The 22316-nt window shown below is 46.0% G+C and overlaps 1 long non-coding RNA gene across 1 annotated transcript in view; it reads right to left on the bottom strand.

Annotated features, from left to right (window-relative positions):
* Positions 1 to 21995, bottom strand: part of LOC138301228 (uncharacterized) — a 37898-nt gene extending 15903 nt beyond the window's left edge. Inside the window, exon 1 of the long non-coding RNA XR_011205066.1 lies at positions 21102 to 21995. This is a non-coding gene — a long non-coding RNA (uncharacterized lncRNA). The remainder of the gene's footprint in view (positions 1 to 21101) is intronic.
* Positions 21996 to 22316: the final 321 nt, after the last annotated feature.

Raw genomic sequence — 22316 nt, 5'->3', positions numbered from 1 at the left:
CTGCATGAAAAACATTTGCAAAGACGACTTATGTGCAGGTTTTAAGAGCCAAACCAGACCCTCGGCTCAGCACGCCCAATTACTTTTGCTGGCTCGCACATCTCTAATGCACCTACTGGGTGTATGAACTGCTCCACCCATCTGTGGGCGTGAGCTTATCCTTGGCACCCACCAAACTGGCAAGTGTGTAACTAATACCAGACTGCACAAGCTCCTTCCTCGAATGGTGAGGTGCCGGTAAATATGACCTAGTGTGGTTTGCGGTGGGTCTTCCCCTTTCATGGCTCGAGCAGTGGTCTGTACATGACGAAGTTATTCACATTTCATAAGTGTAAGACGAAACTATTCATAAAGAAAGCTTTATGCTCATCAGTGCTAAATTTATAAACAAAAATGTGCCAGTGCCCAAACCTCTCCTTTGAAACATGCAGCTGTTGCAATTAAATGTGCAAACACTGAATGTTGAGGCAGGGTAATCCAGCAATATCAAGCCTCTTTAATTCATTTACAGCTGCTCCCTGCCCCTTTAGCTCACTCTTGCAGCTTTCTGCTTCCTCCCTTTGTGACACATTTTCGTTTTTCTCTTTCTCCGCCTTTCCCATAAGTATCTTTTGCTCGCAATAAATGCCTGATGCAGAAAACTAAGAGCCGTCCCTCAAAAATAACTGTTGGTGCCCTGCACCGGAAACCACAGGCTCAAATTAAGCATTGATGACTATGAAGTTTATTTTGCACCTGACATTTGCCCATGTATAAACTATGACCATAGAGCTGGTCACCTAACCATAGAGTTGATATTTGAGAGTCCCTTCTCCCTAGTGTGGAGCAAGGCTGCCACCAAGTGGTAAAAAGTATGAATGACAAGCGCAGACCAACAGTGGCATATTTATTATAAAAGCTACTGTCGAGAAGAAACGACAAACAAAATCTAGCAGTCAGGACTTTTCAATGAAACCATACAGTGGCACACTTAGATGAGAGCAAACCTCTATTTCACTTCATCACTGCAATGACGTGGTGGGGATGGAATTTTACATTTTCTGAAAATATGCCTTCCACGGTGATGGAAGAGTTATGCAAGATACATTATGAGCACATTATTAAAACAAGAACAAAATTAATGTCTAGAACATTTTTGTCACTAATCGTGTTTGTATTTTTGCTGGTCGACCACTGCATACGGCATACCAAAGGTAAGCCGCCCTCCGATGAAGATAAAAACGATTGTGTTCTTCCTTTCAGTACGTTTGGTCAGCGTTATCCACCTGTGTTTCGAGAGGTTGTTTAGGAAAGTTACTAAGATCTTGGACTTGATACCGATATCATGAATTCAATATTCTTTCCATATCTAAATACCCTTTCACAGCACTGCTTCCTGTGAGTTCTAGAATGCTGTATGCTTCTGATTTTGGTGAGTCTTTCCTTTTAGTCTGTTTTATTGAGTTTTTGTAAAGCAGTGCAGGAGAAACAGAAATGTCTATCGTCGATGAATGACAAAAGTTCCCCCTATAATAATAACTGGATGGAATCACAATTGGAAAGAGTTATACTAGTGTTGGCAAAAATAGTGCATGACTTGTAATCTACGGACAAAACAGCGGTGACTAGATACGATTGACAAAGGAAGAGCTGGACTAGTTTTGCACCAACATTTCAACATCATGTAAGCGGCACTGATGCTAGTGATGTTTTGTTCAAAAATTTCCAACAAGTTTTTTATCGGACAATCAGTGGAGGATGTTGCTCTTGCAATAGCAGGTTCAAACAAATGTTGATTGTCCTCAGAGGGCTTTGAAAATGACAGTGAAATATTGCATCATCACCGGTGCAGTATATTCCACATGCGTCAGAAACTGATACAAATATGTAATGGACCGACTTGCTTTGTATAGGAATGCTCAAAATGATAATGTGGGTCTGACTCGTGGCAAGAAATAAAATTTCTGGCGATTATTTATATCATCTGTGTGTTCTCCGCGAATGTGACACCGTGGTTTTTTCTTCACTTGGTCGTGGGACATCCTAAACCTTCTCATCGTTTTTACAAAGTTTGGCTTAAGTCATATGTACTTGGTGACTGTAGGAAAACATTGGTCTTGATTTCTACTTCTCTGTCGTCCTCCTGGATCCAAGCCGGCATCTATCTAGTGCTTAATTTGTTCTTGTTGTTTGAATAAGCCCGGCCCTTATTTTTGAGGGCCGGGGCTTATTCTTCTGCGTCGACAATGTACTGCGAGCAAAAGACAGACATGGAAAAGACGTAGGAAGAGAAAAACGAAAAAGCGTCTCAATGGAAGAAAGTAGAAAGCTGCGAGAGTGAGCTGAAGGGGCAGGGAGTGGCTTTAAATGGATTGAAGAGGCCCGAGATGGCTCAGGATTACGCTGCCTCAGTATTCAGCGCTCCCACATTTATTTGCAGCATCCGCGTGTTTAAGAGGAGGGCTTTGGGCACCGGCACGTTTTTATTTCCAAATTAAGCACTGAGGGTACCACATTCGTACCTATCATTAATACCCGGATGTCGCTTCCTTTCAAAGGAAGTGATACCAAGAGCAACCACAGGTGACACATATTTACAAATTGCCAGTTATTGCTAGATTGACACAGCCACTCGTGCTGTGTGAAAGCAAGCTAAAGTGAGGTCAAAGTTTGCACTTAAATTGTGGTTGTAACTGGCTTGTCCCCTCATGAGCCTATATCTTCCAGGCATCTAATATATTATCCCAAATGCCCCTTAATTCAACTCACCTCTTCCTCCCATTTCACCGCTTCCTTCTTCAAGCACTTCTCTGCCTTTGTCTCGCAAAGGCATTGCATTCATGAAGAAACGTGAAAGTAGGCAAGTATCACAGTCGCACACCCAGGAAGGCCTCCAAACACACTTAAAACAAAATGTTTAGGCAATCTTGAAAGAAGAAGTGAAAGAATGAACAACCATGGTTGCCCTCTCTCTCCTGGTCAAGGATGATGTATGGTTGGGGGAATACAAAACAAATCACGCTATAAGAGTGGAAGAAAAAGATTTTGAAAAAGATTTTGAGTACAAAATGTATTTCCCTTTTTCTCCACCACTACCAGATTTATATAAATAGGAACAACTGAGAAATGCTTTATGAATTGCAAAACAACCGTCAAACTGCCACTTGATGTTGCAATGCACAATTCTAAGAGAGTTCCCCCTGCACCATCATGTTTCCCACTTGTTATCTGGATAATATTGCAACCGTTACTGTAGCTGGACCAGCACAATCAACATAGGAGTTTTTATTCCAACAGTCCCTCTTAGAAGCCCCAGTCATGGCTAATCCCTGATATACTTAGAGTAACAATTTGTCTAAAGCACTGAAGGGCCAATGTTTGCACTCAGACTTAGTACACTCATGGCTCAACTTGCAGGACCTCCATTGCATTGCCCCTTATTGAATGCCGGGTGTTATTGGTAAAACCTGTGCCATGCTTGGAAAGAGTTCAGAGAGGACCTTCTCATATCTCTGGACGTGAACTGAAGTCCTAATTCTCATGGCTTTATTGGCTACTTACTACATAGTGAACTACATCCTTGAGAAAGTCCTGCAACAAATTGTAATGAGCAAAGATTATGGGCTCAGGACTTCAGTAGATGAAGTCTTTCCTCTCCTTTCTGGAGGTGATATCCTAGCATCATCTAAAATGTATATTGTACTCTGGTAATTCCTGCTCCAAATTCAACTTGCTAACGACCAAGGCCAATGGAGCAGGATCTCAACTACTAAGAGAAACATATACTTCTTCAGGCACATACTAGCACGTGTACGCAGGGGTTATATTGTTGGGAGGCTCACTAGCAGGCCTTTGGTATCGCAGGCATAGGAGGGTTCCTGACGAGGTGCTTTGTGGATCAGTAGTGATGGATTAAATATGAGATGAAGTTTTCTAATGACTATCAAGCAACGGAGCTGAATGAGGTGGAAGCAGAATGTCACTGTTAGTGGCATAACAATAACCCCTGCAGCCCCTTCGGTGCGGGGAACCCCTGAACTCCAGGGGGCCCCCTCTGGCCTTCTGCACGGGCCCCTGGATTGAAAGTTCCTGACTGGATCTGGAGTGTGGGCCCCCACACCATGTATTTTGCAGGGGTCCCCCCTCAAGTTTCCTTACCCCAGTGCTGTCAGACCTGTCAGCCTTGGGGTGGTCTTCCCCCCACATGTTTTTCTGACCTCGTTTTTGCTAGTACTAGAACACTGTGCACTTTACCACCGCTGACCAGTGCTAAAGTGTATGTGATCTCTCCACAAATGGCATATTTAATTTACTTATAATTTCCTAGTAAAGTGCACTACACGTGCCCAGGGCATGTAAATTAAATGCTGCTAGTGGGCCTCAGCACGGATTGTGCCATCCACTTATGTAGCCCTTTAAACATGTCTCAGGCCTGGCATTGCAGAGACTGTGTGTGCAGTTTTAAACTGCCATTTCGACCTGGCAAAAATACTCTCTGCCAGACCCAAAACTCCCTTTATAATATTTATGTCACCCATAGGGTGGGCCCTGGACAGCCCAGAGGGCAGGGTGCAATGTATTTTAAAAGCAGGGCTGTTCCTTTTAGTTTTACAAGTCCTGGTAGAGAAAAAACTCTTAAATGTGTTTTTTCACTGCTGCAAGGCCTGTCTTTCCCATAGGATAACATTGAAGTTGCCTTATACATTATATAAACATAAATTCCAAATGGGAAAATATAATTCCTCCAAGTTTGGTGTCTCACAATGTAAAATCCTAACTTATAGTGAAATCAGATTTTAAATTGCAGTTCTGAAAATGCCACTTTCATAAAGTTGGCATTTTCCTGGCTTAGCCATTTGGTGCCTTCAGCCTGTCTCTGATCACATGGCTGGGTGTAGTTAGCAGCTGGACTTTGTGTATTCCCCATTGACAGCCACACAAAATGGGACCTTGGGTGTGACTTGATGGGCCATCCTGAGCAGGATGGGAGTGAGGAGCTGGACCCAGCTTCATGTACACTTGAATAGGATGTGTCCTGTCCCCACAGAAAGGGCTGCATACTCCCTGTAGGTAATGTCTTTGAAGTTTCCCCGACTTCAAGGGCACCACTGGGTATAAGAATTGGACCTCATGCACCACCACTTCAGTACAATTCTGGACCTGTGAATACTCTGCCAGGAAGAAGGACTGCTATCCTACTGAAGGACTACCACTCTGCTGGACTCCTGCTTTGCTGTGCTAACCTGCTGCCTGCTGCCATCTTGCCTGGGTGAGAAGGACTGGACCTGCATCTCTTGAACCCAGCACTCAAAGTGACTAGTTGGCTGGCCTGATCCGAAGTCTCAGGGACATAAAAACTTCTAACCACCCTGCTTCTGCAACTGGACCCTGCCATCTGTATCTACCCTGCCAAGTGGTGCCACCCCAGACCTGGGAACTTGAGCAGAACCAACGTATCTCCTCTACAGATTGGTGCATCCCCTGAGCAGAAACAACTTGTTGTTGCAACTGTAAGGATTTGACTTGTTGCAAAAGACTTGCATCGCAGCAGCAACCCGAATCTCTTTGACTGACACATCACTTTCAGAACTGCCACTGCGCAATGTTGTCCCCGGCGCAGCTCCTCAAATCCCTCATCCACAGCAGCCTCGATGACGATGCCAAAACTCTGCATCGCAGCAGCTTCACCGTTCAAGGGAACAAATGCATTGTCTCGACACATCTCTGACATTGGCCTCTACATCGCAAACCCCATCAATGGGATACTGAATGTCGACACAACAGGACCTCACACTGCAGCCTCACCGCATCTCGGAATCGGAGCATCACCTCTGCTGTGCAACCCATCTTCAAAACAGAACCACACAATGCTCTGCAACCAGGATTTAAGGTACTTTGTTCGCAGGGCCAAACTGGGTCCCTGTAGCCGGTCAAGGCTCCATCATGGTGGGCCTGACCTTGTGAATTTTACCTGGTCCAGCACAACCAGCTATCCCCAGTAGGGCTTTATGCTTTTGGCACTACTGTTAAAACTTTTCCGATTCGACTAATTGGATTTTGTCATTTTGGTCCTGTTTTATTTATTCAAAACACTCTAGATTTCTAACTCTGTTGTGGGCTCCTTTTGTGGTGCATTTTTACTGAGTTACTGTTTGAAGTGTTGCACAAATGTTTCACACATTACCTCTAGGTTAAGCCTAACTGCTCTGTGCCAAGCTGCCAGAGGGTGAGCACAGGTTAATTTGGGGTTTGCTTGTGACAAGGATTGCAGTTGCTGCTTGACCAGTGTCACACCCCAGTCAACCAACAACCTAATTTCTTACATTTACCTCTGATTGTCAAATTGACTTTTCAGCGAAAAGGCTAATGCAGAATTGCAGTTGTTGTATGAGATAAAAATGTTACCTGTGTCGCTGGAATATAGAGTACATGCATTTATCTAAGGCTTTGTCACATAAGCTAGTAGATCATGACGTCATGAAACATAAATACTTAGTATGAGGTAGCATGGTAATTACTGTCTTTATGAAACCAGCACAAAGTGGGTTTCAGTGATCTTTTGAATTTTACAGTGGTTATAGATAGGACATACAAGGTGGGATAATCGGAACATGGAGGTGATGCACAATAGCATAGGTGTAACTAAAATATTTAGATTGGTTGATCATAGTATCAAGCAGGTGTGTAACAGGATAGGATATTGAAGAGGTAGTTTGCAGGTGGGAGCATGCTGAGGTTGGTGTATGTTTGGATAAGTTGTACAGAGTTCAGGTTGCAAAGTCGATGACCTTGGAGTCATGGGGACTAATTAGTTTGTTCTAATCCTCCAGGCGACATTAGATCAAAAGTGGCAATCAGTATTCAGGTAGTGGGTTGGCGTCAAGGTGATAGGGTCAGGGACGGCTTTAGGGTGGTGTTAGTGGTGCGGCCGCACCAGGTGCTGTCCTGGATTGGGGGCGCTGACCTCATGGGGGCGCTGTGTTTAGCAATGACTTACGAAACTTGGGATTTAAAAGCAGTTGCTGAAAAGTTCCTTGTGCATCCAGCCTTCAGCAAACAATTAAAATGTCAAGATACCTATTGTGATTAATATTCCTGCTAGGGAGAGAGATGGGAGTTTTATCTAGTGGCAGCTTTCACTCACCATAAAGTAGCGTAGAGGGTTAATATGCTTGCGGCAAAGAAAAGATCTGTATTTTATGTGGATAGTTGAGTTGATTAGTAATGCCAGACTTTAACCAGCACTTAAAAACAAATGAATGTATGTGAAAGTGGGGCTATGGAGAGATGAGGGGCGCATTTGCTGGGTGCTAGTGAGTGAATCCGAGGAGATGGTCATTGGGTGGGAGGGGGCAAAAAAACTGTCGCACAGTGCGCCACCAGCGCTAAAGCCAGCCCTGGATAGGGTTATGTATTTTTATTGCTTTAGAAAATGTGATTTGTTGGAGCAATGATCATTGCGTGCTTACTTTGCAGTTTCAATAATGTTTATGTTAGAAAACCGTACATAAGCCCTCATTCCTGGGAGTGAGCTCCATTAAGTGACCTTTCCTGAGCCTCTAAGGATGCTGTTCAATTTCTTAGTCATTCGCTGCTTAGTCTATTTTTGATTTTGCCTATAACTTCACACTATTCCTATCACTGAGAGCCTTCATGGCAAATGATTTCTATGTACTGCAATGAGATTGATGCTTGCATTTTTCACGTTTCTGAATTGAATTTTATTCTCTAATAAACCTGCATAGTTTTCCAAAATTCTAATCTCAAACATCCTTTTTAAGTCAGTCCTTTCTTATTGGCTATACTTTTTTAAATGCTATTTTGAATTGTGTCTCTGGGACATCTAACTTACAGGTTTCTTGATCCACCCAACATTTTGGAATACCACCGTCATGCACATCTCCATGGAGTACAGCACGCCCACACCTTTATAGAGCAATAGTTTTCTGACAAGGCAGCCATCCGGAATACAGTAAAAATGTGCAAGTATTAACAATATTAACAAAATTACACTCTGCAAAACAATACATACAACCCCTTCGAAAATGGAATAACAAGTACTATCACCGTGGAAGTCTTCTATCCTCACTCCTCTGCAGTGCAGGCACACACCGTCTGCTCAACTAAAAGCCTGTAGAGAAGATGACCAACACATGGGGTGAGCCTATGCTGCTTGTTCTGTACTGTATCTTAAATCTTTTTTCTGGTGACCAAATAAGGTTTGTTGATAGCTTCGTTACCAAGCCAGACCTAAAAATGACAAGTGATAACTAATCTTTTTTTAGAGTGATAACATCTGGACAGAGAGGCTAGTGAACAGCAAAAGCTCCTTCTTTTGAAGAGGACTGCTTGCCTTAATCCCTACTTTACCAGGGTCAAGATAACACAAAGATTAATCTTCACTCACCTCATGCTTTGTCTTTCCTTTAATGATATTCTACTCCCCTTCATATCCTACAATTTACGGCTCTATGACTTTGAAACGTGTCCAACCATGTCAGCACTGCCCACCAAAATCTATTTTCATTCATCTTCATACTCCAGGCCTATCCACAGCCTTCAACACTGTGGACCGCCCATTGCACCATCCTACCTATAACTGACCTGGCACACGACTGGCTCACCTCCTGTGTCTCCGGTCACTCATTCACAGCTGCTTGGACCTAAATACATTAACACCAACGCCCTTGCCAGTAGATGGCAAAGTTCTGTCCTTTGACTCCTCTTTTCCCATCACAACATCTGCTCCCTCTGTTATAACATCTCCCCATTTGAGACCTCCAAACATATTTATGTCAAAAATTCCCAATTCTTGCCCCTTTGCTAACTTTACATCCCACCTTCAGCCACATCTTACAAACTGCTTCACTGTGATGCAATATTCACTACCAATACTTATGCTGAACTTCTCTTAAATCAAAGTCATGTACGTTTTTTCTTCAGTAGCACCCATCTCTCTTACAGAGTCCATCCACTTTGCTCACAACCTTTGAAATTCACCTCCCCAGGCAGAAACCTTATGGTTCTTGACTGTCTCTCAAGAAAAGGGAAGTCTTTATCACTAGAGGTGGGATTAACTTGCATAATTTGTGTAGCGTAATCACACACAAGGAAAGAAGAGTGATTCTGCATTCAACTCTATTTTCTTAGTGTTAAAATGCCCTATTACATACAAAACGTATTCAAGAATGCACTTTGCACTAGGAAACAGCACTAAACTCAACAGAACATGAATAGAGAGCACGAGCTGCCGCTCACGCTCGCTAAATGTGCACTTGGTGTAGGATTTTCTCCCCAACATAATCGCAGCATTTAGAACTAATTTCTTAGCACAAAGTGCACTCCTGCATCCAAAATGGACGTGAGGATCCATTTTGCACTATGATAATAGTGCTAAATGCTACAGAACAGAAACAGCACCATGAGCAGCCACTTTTGCTCGCTAAATGTGCTCTTGCCGTCAGATTTCGTTCCACCAAATTGCTTTTAACTACTCTAGTGGGTGTAATTGAATTATTATTGGTATTCCCACATAAAACAATAATGAGGAATTACCAAAATTACTCCAATTACTCTGGCGTAATTGAAATTCCACCCAGGCTTATTTATTACTAAAACAACTAGTGCAGCACATTTACGTTTACAGAATATACACATGATACGAACACATATAGCATTGACACAACTAAAACCGTAACCTAATCAACACATGTATGAAAGCACATTTTAGTTGAAATGCACAGAAACTCTCTCACAGAAGGCATGAGCTGTGTATAGTGGCTAATTGCTGATCAGCCCATTGAGAAAAGGTATGTAATATTCAATATGTCACATCTGTTCATTATGAAAAGCTATTACAGAAACATTAGGCTTGAGGTTTTTTTGTGAAACACATGCTACATGCAATATATCTTTAAGAGTGGATTACTACTACACTCTGTAAAGCCTCTAGACAGGTATTTTGTTACATAAATTACCACAGTAAGCAAGGATTTTAATATTGTTGACCCACACTGAGAAACCCAAGGGGTTGAAGATTTAAACTGTGTTTTTGGAAGTGTTGTACATTATTTTGGCAACAGCAATTTTCTACATATGTGTCATTTATTGGCTATCATTTAGCTGTTTGTAAATTAATGTAATTTGTATGTCTGGCGTAGTTTTTTTGTTGTGTGCCAGGCTCTTGTAATAAGAAAAATTGTAAACCAATACAGAGATACATATACATACTTAAAGGGGCTTTGGACCAGCCCTCTTTAACCACTGATCAGGTCACGTATCATTAACATTCTGCTTCTGCCCATGACAGCATACTACATGAACCATTGGGTCATCCTACTTCAGCCATTAGTACTATTGCTGCGTGAATGAAGGCATTTTGCCTGATCACATGTGCATATATGCCTAAAATAAGAGTGCTTCATAGTGACCTAGTTCATTGGTATTTCATTTTCTCATTTTACAGACCCCCTTTCATTTTTTCCTTCTATTTCAAAATGTCCTTTGCCTGCCTGGTAGCATTCCAGAAAGGACTACTAGGCTGGTGCTTATCACTCATTTCATCTGTAGTGCATCCCATCCTGTGTGTTTCTAAAACGGCCAATTATCTTGTAATGGGATTGTGTATTGTGTATCATGTTTTTTACCTTTCAAAGATTGCGCTCACATTTAGAAGCAACATGTCTACCATTTTGGATCCTTGCAATGATGATGCAACGTGTACAATACCATTCCAAGAAGGCCATCAAATCCAATGTTTAGTGACTAGCCATCTTGGGATGGTCTTGTACATGGATTGGGTATTCTTGTTGTACCCTTCCAAGATGGCCAGCACATTGCCTCTTAATATGGTAGCTATTTTTTAACTTTACGCAATGATACGCTATGCACACCACTCCAAAATGACCGGCTGCTGCTGTTTAATTTTTTTACTTATTTTTTTTTGCCAGGATATGCCTAACACACTTAGGCAGCATTTTTTAGTTTTATTCTCTTTTGGTTTATCTTGCGTATGCTTGTTGAATTTGTGTGAGTGTATTATTGTGGATGAGTGAGTGAATTCAAGTATGAGTCAAGGTTCACATCCCAGGTTTGAGACAACACGAACACCCCGTGTGAATACATAAATCCTTGCCTTCATGATGTTAGAAAATGGTCTGGTCTAAATTTTCTAAAAACTCTCATATAATTTCAAAACAGGTAAAAGTTTACATGCTTTGTGGAGCCATGTCTTCTATGTGCATGGTTCTAGGTAAACCTCCTTTGATCTCAATGCCACAGCATGGGATACGGATAAATTGATGGGACTGTTAAACATAATTTTCTTTAGATTTTGATTTTTGAAGGTTCTAAGTGTGGTTATGCAAAGGTAAGTGTTATTTTTTTCCTAGCTTTTTTGGTTGGACTGGTCAGGCATTTGTGTTACCATTTTATGATATAGCTGCATATGATTTGCTTCCATTTACGTTGGGGGAGAAGATGTAATTGGCAATGTCAGCCCTGATAGCTCTACAGCATGTTGCCTTCTAGTTTGTAAATAACACAGAATTTGTGACTAGGTCTGGCCATGTGATACTTTATTCACATTTTTTAGCAATAACAGCTTTTGTTGATGGATCCCTGCATAGGCCTTGATTTATACTTTTTGACGCAAACCTGCGTTAGCGCAGGTTTACGTCAAAATGTTTATTGCCGGCTAGCACCATTCCTGGACGCCAGCCGGGCGCCATATAGAAGGAATCACGCAAACCGGCAGTAAGGCAAGATTAGCTTCAAAATAAATGACACTAACCGGGTGGGGGAGGCGTAGGGGAAATAGGAGGTTGTGCGTCAAAGAATGGCACTAGTCAGGTTAGAGTCAGAAAAATTACGCTAACCTGACTAGCGTCATTTTCTGACGCACAACCCCCATGGATATGAGCCCTGCCCAATGGCCATGCCCAGAGGATTTATGTCCCCTGGTCATGGCCATTGGGCACAGTGCCATGTAGGGGGGGCCCAAGTTAGGACCCCCGATGGCACTTTAAAAAAAAAAAAAAACTTACCTAGGATAGGTCCCCCCATCTTTAAGTGTTCTCCAGGTGTGGGTGGTGGTGGGTAGGGGTGTCCCTAGGTGCAGGGAAGGGCACCTGTGGGCTGTTTCCATGGCCTCTGACAATGGATAATGGCCCACAGGTCCACTAACGCCTGCCCTGACCCAGGCGTTAAATAATGGCGCTAGACATGCTCGGCGACATTATTTAAGGCCCTCCTCCTCCCGTGTGTGATTTTTGCACGGGAGGATAAATAAGGCGCAAAGGCCTTAGAGTCATTTTTTGCCTGGGATCGCCTAACTTGCATCTCATTGACGCAAGGTAGTTTTTCACAGGCAAAAAATGACGTTAACTGCAATATTTTGATGCTAGACGGGCTTAGCATCAAAATATAAATATGGAGTTAAGTTTGTGCCGGCTTTGCGTCAAAAAATTGACGCAAAACCGGCGCAAACAGAGTATAAATATGCCCCATAGTGTCCCATGATGTTTTTTGTGTATGTCTTTGTATCTGGGGATCCTGACGTCTTCTGTGGACTGTTAGTGAGGCTATGTTACTGTATAATCACACGTGGACAGTAGTCCATCAGGAAATCATTGCAAGACCAGCATAGAACAGGCGAGAGGGGCAGACCTAGATTCTGGCGTGACCGGTAATACAAAGCAGCAGAGCATTTGGACCTACCTCGTCTGCTTTTCCACCTGTCCTTCACCACTTCCCCTGTCTGGTTCTCCCATCTATCCCTCGCGAGTTCTTGCTTTTGTGGCATTCCCATCCAACCCTCATCTATCCATCCTCTTCTTGCTTCCTCCGTAGATTTCGCAAGTTCTCACTCTACCTCTTTTCCTCCCCGATCCCTCGAAGCCCCCCTTTTTCCCCTTTTATCACACCTCTCCACTGTTCCAGTTTTCCCTTTGTCGCTTGGTTTCCTCGTTTGTCCATCTAACTGTCCACAATTTTCGCTCACTGTGCTTCTCTTTTTCTCCGACGGTATTCCCTGCTCTCCCTGGTGTTCCTAATTATGTCCAGCTTTCCCTATTTTCACTGCCCCCAGTGTCTGTCAAGCAGCCACTTCCTCCATGTTCCATCTTCATGGTTACTCCTTCCACCTAAACATATTCTGCTTCAGGTCCGTTCGCTCTAAAGAATTAATGCCGAGACTAATCTCAGCATCAGGGTGGCACCGGCAGCGTTGGTGGCATTTATATTAAACAATCCACTACCCAGTTAATCCTCCAAACGCTGTTGCACAGGGGATTACATATTTTCTGGCAGCTACAGTGATGGGAAAAAATGAAAACAAAAACAGCCTTTGTCATGGCAGGGGAGATTAGATAAACCTTGAACTGTTATAAAAAGAAATGCTGGAAATGTGTTTCTTGTGCTTAAGGTGAGAAAATGGGTTTTGCCCCAGTCTATGTTACATAAGCATGTCTGCACCAGGGCAACCAAATGAAAACTCACAGGGAAGCGATTCGAAAAAAAGTACAAGATGGATTTCGCTTACAAATAATTGTGCCTTAATGATGGGAGCCTTTTTATTGCAGACAACGGGTGTATCATTAACGGCGTATGTTAAAATAAACAAACTGACTTAGAACAGCGCAGTCTGATTTAGTAATAACAAAAATCGTGGTTTTATCTGTCCAATTTTGAAAGTGGAGAAAATGTAGCCGTCCACTCCTTATTCTGTTGTCTTGGAAAAATAGAACATGTTCGTTTTACCCCTTTCTCGCAACGATACAAAACTCTTAATGTAGTAAGGACTTTATCATACCATGTTTTCTGCACATACTAAGCACTCTATTTTGGCCATGTATTTTTTAAGTCATCAGAACTCCTCAATATTCCTAAAGAACCATGTAGCTTGTGATGCTGCTGTTACTAAGCACCTGTTCTGCAAGGGGGTGGAAGATAGCGGTGCTCCAGTCAGGTAGCGCCTGCATGACGTGTGGGAGGAGTAGCGCTTGTACAGTTCCTCTGTGCGGCACCTGCTCTCTGTGGGTAAATTGCTAGGTAAGTTGAGCATGCAGTTCTGCAGAACCTGTACTGTGCATCTCAAGGTATGTGTGTGGGCCTGTGTAGCCCACGCTATGAGGACCAATTCCTCGAAGGTAAACACTGTCAGTTCCAGAAAACATTATCCTTGTGACGACCGGTGCGTTAGGAGGACTGGTCACCGTAGTGTGTATAGGTAGTTTCAAGCAAGTGCATCAAAAAACGAAGGGGCATATTTATAGGGTCCTAGTACCACCTTGCGCCACATTAACGTCATTTATTTTGACGTTAATGTGGCCCAACAATGCCAAAATCCCTGCGCTGCATGCATTGCGCCACTCTGTAACCCTTTGGGCTTCATTATGCCTGCACCAGGCATAATGTATGCATAGGGGGCATTCCCTCGTTGGGGGCGCCATAAAAATGGCATAAGGAAATCGCCGAGATTTCCTTGCACCATTTATCATGGCACTTTTAATGCCTGCTCAAGAGTGGGCGTTAAAATGGGCCTTCCATTATTTATAATGGGCCGCTATGTACTCTGCAGGAGTAGCGCCAATATTTTGCCACTACTCCTGCAGAGTACATCAATAGCATCATTAAACAAGCATTTACAATGCAACGGGTCTCGCGTTTGCTCATGTTAGAGCTGATCGCGTTGTAAACTCCTAACCCGACTTTTCACCTATCGGGCAAAAGTGCATTTATGTACATAACCCCAAAAAGTGAAATCAAGTATGTAAAGCGCTCGACTTCTGCCAAGCGAGATCGCGCTCGTAAATTAGAGAAAAAAAAGCCAACCAGTCCGATGGAAAACAGCGAGCCTCGCATGTTTTCTGTACTTGGTCGCTGCGCTCGAGGAGGGCTAGCCACCGGAAAAGGCATGACGTATTCGTGCCTTCGACTAATGAAAGCAAGCAGATTTTATTAGGGAAGCCCACGAACCAATAAAAAACACCGACGTGAAGTTGACAGGGCTCCGAGCCCTTTTCTAAATACAAAAGAGCCTCGCTGCGATACGCATGCGTGAGCGCATGCAATGCAGGCTCGACCCTAAAAATGACATTATTGCCCCCTACCCTGTGCCAAGGTGAGCCATATTTGAAATACGGTGCACACATGGTGGTGGTAGGGGGATGCTAAGAGGTGCAGTGCCACTTTCCATAAATTTCTCCTAAAAGTGCAGTAATATTTGCCTCGGTCCGCTTTATTACTTTCCCTACTATCAAAGCGCACGTGCAGATAGAATAATAAATACACACTTCATTACGGTCTATGACCGGCTCTCATAGTTGTGGGTATTTCATGGTATGGGGGTAGGTGGGCATGCGTGTGTGTGTGTGGGTGGGTATGTGTGTGTTGTTGACTAATATTGTTCCACCTTCCATGGGCGAAGGTAATTTGAACTGCTGCCGCCACTACGGTACCTATGGTTTCTGTGCTGCTCCTACTTTCAGTGTGAAGCCACCGCTGACCGCCATGCGGAGAAGAGTGCCTACTTGTCTTGAAATTGATCTATTATTGTGGACGTGTATGTGGTGGACTTTTTTTGAAGTGCTGTAAATCAGACAGTGCTAAGAAACGTCACTCACACACCTGTCTAATGGCCTTAAATTTCTGAGTGGTCGCTATACCGTTTCATCTGGTGAATACCTTGAGCCTTGGACATAAAACTTATTGTTCCCGCTCCACTATTAACTAATTGGCGATATGACACATTTTAGCAACAGCAACAAATATTAAATAAGCATTGGCCAAGCCTGTTGGTCTTTGTTTGCCATGAGCCTTTTGGCTTTGTCAATACTTGTTATGTCATTTGTATAAAACTTTGTTTGATGACCTGCTGTGCCCCCAACAAAATAAAAACAAATTGGCTGAAAGCAAAAAATATTTTTGTTCACATAAAACACACACAGTGAAGGGAACTTATTGGTGGGCTCTTGGGCTTCTTGTGAAAGAGCAAAAGGCTGTCACTTACAGGCAAGTTGGCTGAATCGGACTGACCCATTGCCTCATGCCATGCTGTATGTTGAAGTGGGTTGAAGAAACCTGAATGAAGCAACAACAGACCAATGGATGGAGAGGGCTGGCAGAAAAACGCTATTACATATCTATACTTTTAGTGTAATCAAAAGGTCTTGGCTAACGCCAGACCTAAAAACAATAAGAGCAGGAGTGTGGGTGCACGAGCTACCCAGCTGTCGTTTGTTTACCTCCTTCTCGTGCGCAGTGTGAAACCATCTGAACGATGCGCAGCTGTGCCCGGGCCCCTCCCCCTAAATGCACTCTGATTTGTTTTCGAATCGAGGCCAAAAATGGACAGAGCTTTCTCGTTTGTTTGTAGATTTGCCTGGCAAATGCATGCAAATATCTGTGTAGAGAAGCGTCAAGGCAATGCGCACGCATCCGCTGCAGATAAGACGCAGAAAGGGTCCTGACAGATCCGCACGTGAATGACACTCAAGGAACCTGTCCAGAATTTGGTGGTGGAAACAACACAGAAATAAAAGAATAAATCTAACAGTACTAGTGCACGTGGGAGCTGAGGGGCGCTGCACTATGTACTGAAATGCATGCAGCCGGTACACCACACCACAAGTACATGTGTGCAGAGCATCTCCCCGTCCGCCTGCAGAGATTGCCCTGAAATGTCGATGTATGAAGACCTGCTCTGATGCCCACAGAAACCCACTGAGATGTCTGTATACACCCAGAGCTGATGTCCGCAGATACCCCCTGAGGTTCCCACAGAAACCCACTGAGGTGTCTGTATACCCGAAGAGCTGATGTCCGCAGATACCCCCTGAGGTTCCCACAGAAACCCACTGAGGTGTCTGTATACCCGAAGAGCTGATGTCCTCAGAGACCCCCTGAGGTTCCCACAGAAACCCACTGAGGTGTCTGTATACCCGAAGAGCTGATGTCCTCAGAGACCCCCTGAGGTTCCCACAGAAACCCACTGAGGTGTCTGTATACCCGAAGAGCTGATGTCCGCAGAGACCCCCTGAGGTTCCCACAGAAACCCACTGAGGTGTCTGTATACCCGAAGAGCTGATGTCCTCAGAGACCCCCTGAGGTTCCCACAGAAACCCACTGAGGTGTCTGTATACCCGAAGAGCTGATGTCCTCAGAGACCCCCTGAGGTTCCCACAGAAACCCACTGAGATGTCTGTATACCCGAAGAGCTGATGTCCTCAGAGACCCCCTGAGGTTCCCACAGAAACCCACTGAGATGTCTGTATACACCCAGAGCTGATGTCCTCAGAGACCCCCTGAGGTTCCCACAGAAACCCACTGAGGTGTCTGTATACCCGAAGAGCTGATGTCCTCAGAGACCCCCTGAGGTTCCCACAGAAACCCACTGAGGTGTCTGTATACCCGAAGAGCTGATGTTCTCAGAGACCCCCTGAGGTTCCCACAGAAACCCACTGAGATGTCTGTATACACCCAGAGCTGATGTCCTCAGAGACCCCCTGAGGTTCCCACAGAAACCCACTGAGGTGTCTGTATACACCCAGAGCTGATGTCCGCAGATACTCCCTGAGGTTCCCACAGAAACCCACTGAGGTGTCTGTATACCCGAAGAGCTGATGTCCGCAGATACCCCCTGAGGTTCCCACAGAAACCCACTGAGATGTCTGTATACACCCAGAGCTGATGTCCGCAGATACCCCCTGAGGTTCCCACAGAAACCCACTGAGGTGTCTGTATACACCCAGAGCTGATGTCCGCAGAGACCCCCTGAGGTTCCCACAGAAACCCACTGAGATGTCTGTATACACCCAGAGCTGATGTCCGCAGATACCCCCTGAGGTTCCCACAGAAACCCACTGAGATGTCTGTATACACCCAGAGCTGATGTCCGCAGATACCCCCTGAGGTTCCCACAGAAACCCACTGAGGTGTCTGTATACCCGAAGAGCTGATGTCCTCAGAGACCCCCTGAGGTTCCCACAGAAACCCACTGAGGTGTCTGTATACCCGAAGAGCTGATGTCCTCAGAGACCCCCTGAGGTTCCCACAGAAACCCACTGAGATGTCTGTATACCCGAAGAGCTGATGTCCTCAGAGACCCCCTGAGGTTCCCACAGAAACCCACTGAGATGTCTGTATACACCCAGAGCTGATGTCCTCAGAGACCCCCTGAGGTTCCCACAGAAACCCACTGAGGTGTCTGTATACACCAAGAGCTGATGTCCGCAGATACCCCCTGAGGTTCCCACAGAAACCCACTGAGGTGTCTGTATACCCAAAGAGCTGATGTCCGCAGATACCCCCTGAGGTTCCCACAGAAACCCACTGAGGTGTCTGTATACCCGAAGAGCTGATGTCCGCAGATACCCCCTGAGGTTCCCACAGAAACCCACTGAGGTGTCTGTATACACCCAGAGCTGATGTCCTCAGAGACCCCCTGAGGTTCCCACAGAAACCCACTGAGATGTCTGTATACACCCAGAGCTGATGTCCGCAGATACCCCCTGAGGTTCCCACAGAAACCCACTGAGGTGTCTGTATACCCGAAGAGCTGATGTCCTCAGAGAACCCCTGAGGTTCCCACAGAAACCCACTGAGATGTCTGTATACACCCAGAGCTGATGTCCTCAGAGACCCCCTGAGGTTCCCACAGAAACCCACTGAGGTGTCTGTATACACCAAGAGCTGATGTCCGCAGATACCCCCTGAGGTTCCCACAGAAACCCACTGAGGTGTCTGTATACACCCAGAGCTGATGTCCTCAGAGAACCCCTGAGATTCCCACAGAAACCCACTGAGATGTCTGTACACACCAAGAGCTGATGTCCGCAGATACCCCCTGAGGTTCCCACAGAAACCCACTGAGGTGTCTGTATACACCCAGAGCTGATGTCCGCAGATACCCCCTGAGGTTCCCACAGAAACCCACTGAGATGTCTGTATACACCCAGAGCTGATGTCCTCAGAGACCCCCTGAGGTTCCCACAGAAACCCACTGAGGTGTCTGTATACACCCAGAGCTGATGTCCGCAGATACCCCCTGAGGTTCCCACAGAAACCCACTGAGGTGTCTGTATACCCAAAGAGCTCATGTCCACAGAGACCCCCTGAGGTTCCCACAGAAACCCACTGAGATGTCTGTATACACCAAGAGCTGATGTCCTCAGAGACCCCCTGAGGTTCCCACAGAAACCCACTGAGGTGTCTGTATACCCGAAGAGCTCATGTCCACAGAGACCCCTTGAGATGTCTGTATACATGTAGAGTCACAGAGACCCCATGGGATGTCTGCATACGTGTACAGCTGCTTCCACAGACTCCCCCTGAGATGTCTGCAAAAATGTAGAGCTGCTGTCCACAGAGACCCCACCTTCCATCCACCCCAGGGAATTCTGTATACATGCACAGCTCCTATCCACAGGGACCTCCTGAGATATCTGTATACATGTACAGCTACTGTACAGAGACCCCCTGAGATGTCTCATTTCCGGTAGAGCAGCTCTCCACATACACTCTCTTACATGTCTGCATACATGTAGAGCTGCTGTTCACAGGAACTCCCTGAGATATCTGAGTACATGTACAGGTGCTGTCCATAGAGACCCCCTGATATGTCTTGTTACATGTAGAGCTGCTGTCCACGGAGACCCCCTGGAAATTCTGTGTGCATGAAGGGCTACTGCCCATAGAAACCCCCTGAGATGTCTATACATATGTAGAGCTGCTGCCCACAGAGACCCCCTCTGAAATGTCGGTGTATGAAGACCTGCACTGAAGCCTACAGAAACCAAATGAGATGTCTCTATCCGTGAAGAGCTTCTGTCCACAGAGACACTTGAGATGTCTGTATACATGTAGAGCTTATGTCCACAGAGACCCCCAGAGTTTTCTGTAGACATGTAGAGCTTCTGCCCATAGGGACCCCGCTGAGATATCTGTATACATGTACAGCTGCTGTCCACAGAGACCCCCTGAGAAGTCTTGTTACGTGTGGAGCTGCTTCCATAGACACCCCCTGAGAAGTCTGCATACATGTAGAGTTGCTGTCCACAGAGATTCCCCTCCCCTCCACCACTGGGAATTCTGTATACATGTAGAGCTGCTGTCAACAGAGGCTAAACTGAGATGCCTGTATCCATATAGAGCAGCTCTCCACATACACTCACTGACATGTCTGCATTCATGTAACGCTGCTGTTCACAGAAACCCCCAGAGATAGCTGTATACATGTACAGGTGCGGTCCAAACAGACCTCCTGAGATGCCTAGATACATGTTGAGATGCTGTCCACAGAGACCCCCTCTGGAAATGTCTGCGTATGAAGACCTGCTCTGATGCATACAGAAACTAAATGAGATGTCTCTATCCGTAAAGAGCTACTGTCCACAGAGACAGCTGAGATGTCTGTGTGTGAAGACTTGCCCTGCTGCGCCAGGGACCACCTAAGTTGTGTGCTTGTGAAGACCTGCCCTGCTCCTATAGAGACTACATGCGATGTCTGTGTGTGAAGCCTTGCCCTGATACCCCTGACTGTGTGAAGTCCTGTCCTGCTGCCCCAAAGACCACCTGAAATGGAGATGTTTATCTGGAGACCTGCCCTGCCCCCATAGCGACCACCTTAGAAGTCTGTGTGTGAAAACCTGCCTTGCTGCTACAGAGACCACATGAGATGTCTCTGTTTGAAGACTTGCCCTGCTGCCATACAAACCACCTGAGTGACATAGAGACCACTTGAGATGTCTGCTTGAAAACCTGTCCTACTGCCACAGAGACCACCTGAGATGTATGTACACATGTGGGGCTGTTGCCCACGGAGACCACTGGAGATGTCTGTATGAAGAGCTGCCCTGCTCCCGTAGAGACCACCTGAGATGTCTGTGTGTGAAGTTCTGTCCTGTTTTCACGGAGACCACCTGAGATGTCTGTGTGTGAAGATCTGTCCTGTTTTCACGGAGGCCACCTGAGATGTCTGTGCATGCGCCCACAACCCTGAGCCCTCCTGACAGGTTGGGACCTGTTCAATCATTCCTAGAACCCTCCGAGAGGCCAGTGCTCTCCGACCAAGGGACCTCCCTCTGCGGGGTCCGTGTCTGTGACCTTTGCCCCAGAACCCTCACCTGGAGGACCAGACGGGCCCGGCCTGCTTCTTGGGCTTGCTCGCCTGGCGCTTGTACTCCATCCAGCCGCTAACCAGTTCCTGCAGGATCACCACGTACAGGAGGAAGACCAGGATGGCCGGGTCTATCCGGGGCAACTCGGAGTCCAGCTCCTTGGCCATGACAGGCGTTGGGCAGGGACTGGGGCTGGGCAGCGCGCAGGCAGACAGCAGCCGTGGGAGCCCCTCCGCTGAACAGGCTTCCTGCTGCCTGGGTGAGGAGAATGAGGAGTGACAGCTGAGCATGTGGTGGAGGGAGGGCTGACTGAGCACAGAGAGGGAAGGCAGCATCGGTGGTAAGACCCCCATCCGTGTACGGGGTGGGGAGGGGGGATTATGTATTACCGCGGGACTGGTGCATGAGTAGAACTGACTGGAAGTGGTCCCCTCCATCCTCATTCAACCCCTCTCTCCCTGAGCCCCGCCCCCACACCACGCAGAAGGGAGACGGTGGGTTCAGGCTGGAGATGTATTTAATGCATCTGAGTAACAGCGCCTCCTCCCCCACCGCAGAGAGGTCCGCGAGGCACCGTCTGGGCAAGAATGCATCAGTGAAACAAAAGATTTCAAACAGCTGCTATGCACTAGGTCGACCCCCGTCGGGCACAAGGATTGGTCCTTTGGGGGGCGAGGCAGAGGGGTGCCATTAATGTATCAGTGGAAACCCTCTATCGTTCCCCGAGAAAGGTGCCCGAGGTACATCGCAGGAGGGGGGGAGCATCAGTGGAATAGTCGAGATCAGACAACGCCCCCCAACAGACAGGAGGATGTGGAAGCATGGGTATACCCCCTCCCCCCCACCCTCCAGGAAGAGTGTCGCTCTGTGCTCCTGCGCTAGACTGTTGCATCGTTGGACAGACCCCCAGGGAAAGAGCGGCAAAAGTCACCGTCCTCGGTGGGGGAGGTGGTAGTTGGTGAGTCAATTAAAAACATCCGAACCCCACCCTGACGTCCATCGGTGGGGGTGGGGGTAAATACTTATATTCCTGAGGTGAAACAAGAGGCAGCGAGGGGGCTGGGACTCTGTATTCTACATAAAGAAAGAAAGGATGCATGATTGGACCCCCACACGAAGAATGGGGGCGCCTACAGTGAGTTCTACGGAGAAGAAAGGCTGCATAAACGGAATACCCCAAGCAAAAAACGGGTGGGGGCACTGGGGTTGTGCAGAGAGGAG

The sequence above is a fragment of the Pleurodeles waltl genome, chromosome 6 (assembly GCF_031143425.1).
Source record: "Pleurodeles waltl isolate 20211129_DDA chromosome 6, aPleWal1.hap1.20221129, whole genome shotgun sequence".
NCBI classification, from domain to species: Eukaryota; Metazoa; Chordata; class Amphibia; order Caudata; family Salamandridae; genus Pleurodeles; species Pleurodeles waltl.
Note: the sequence above shows the minus strand (reverse complement) of the source record. Positions and strands in the feature narration are given on the sequence as shown.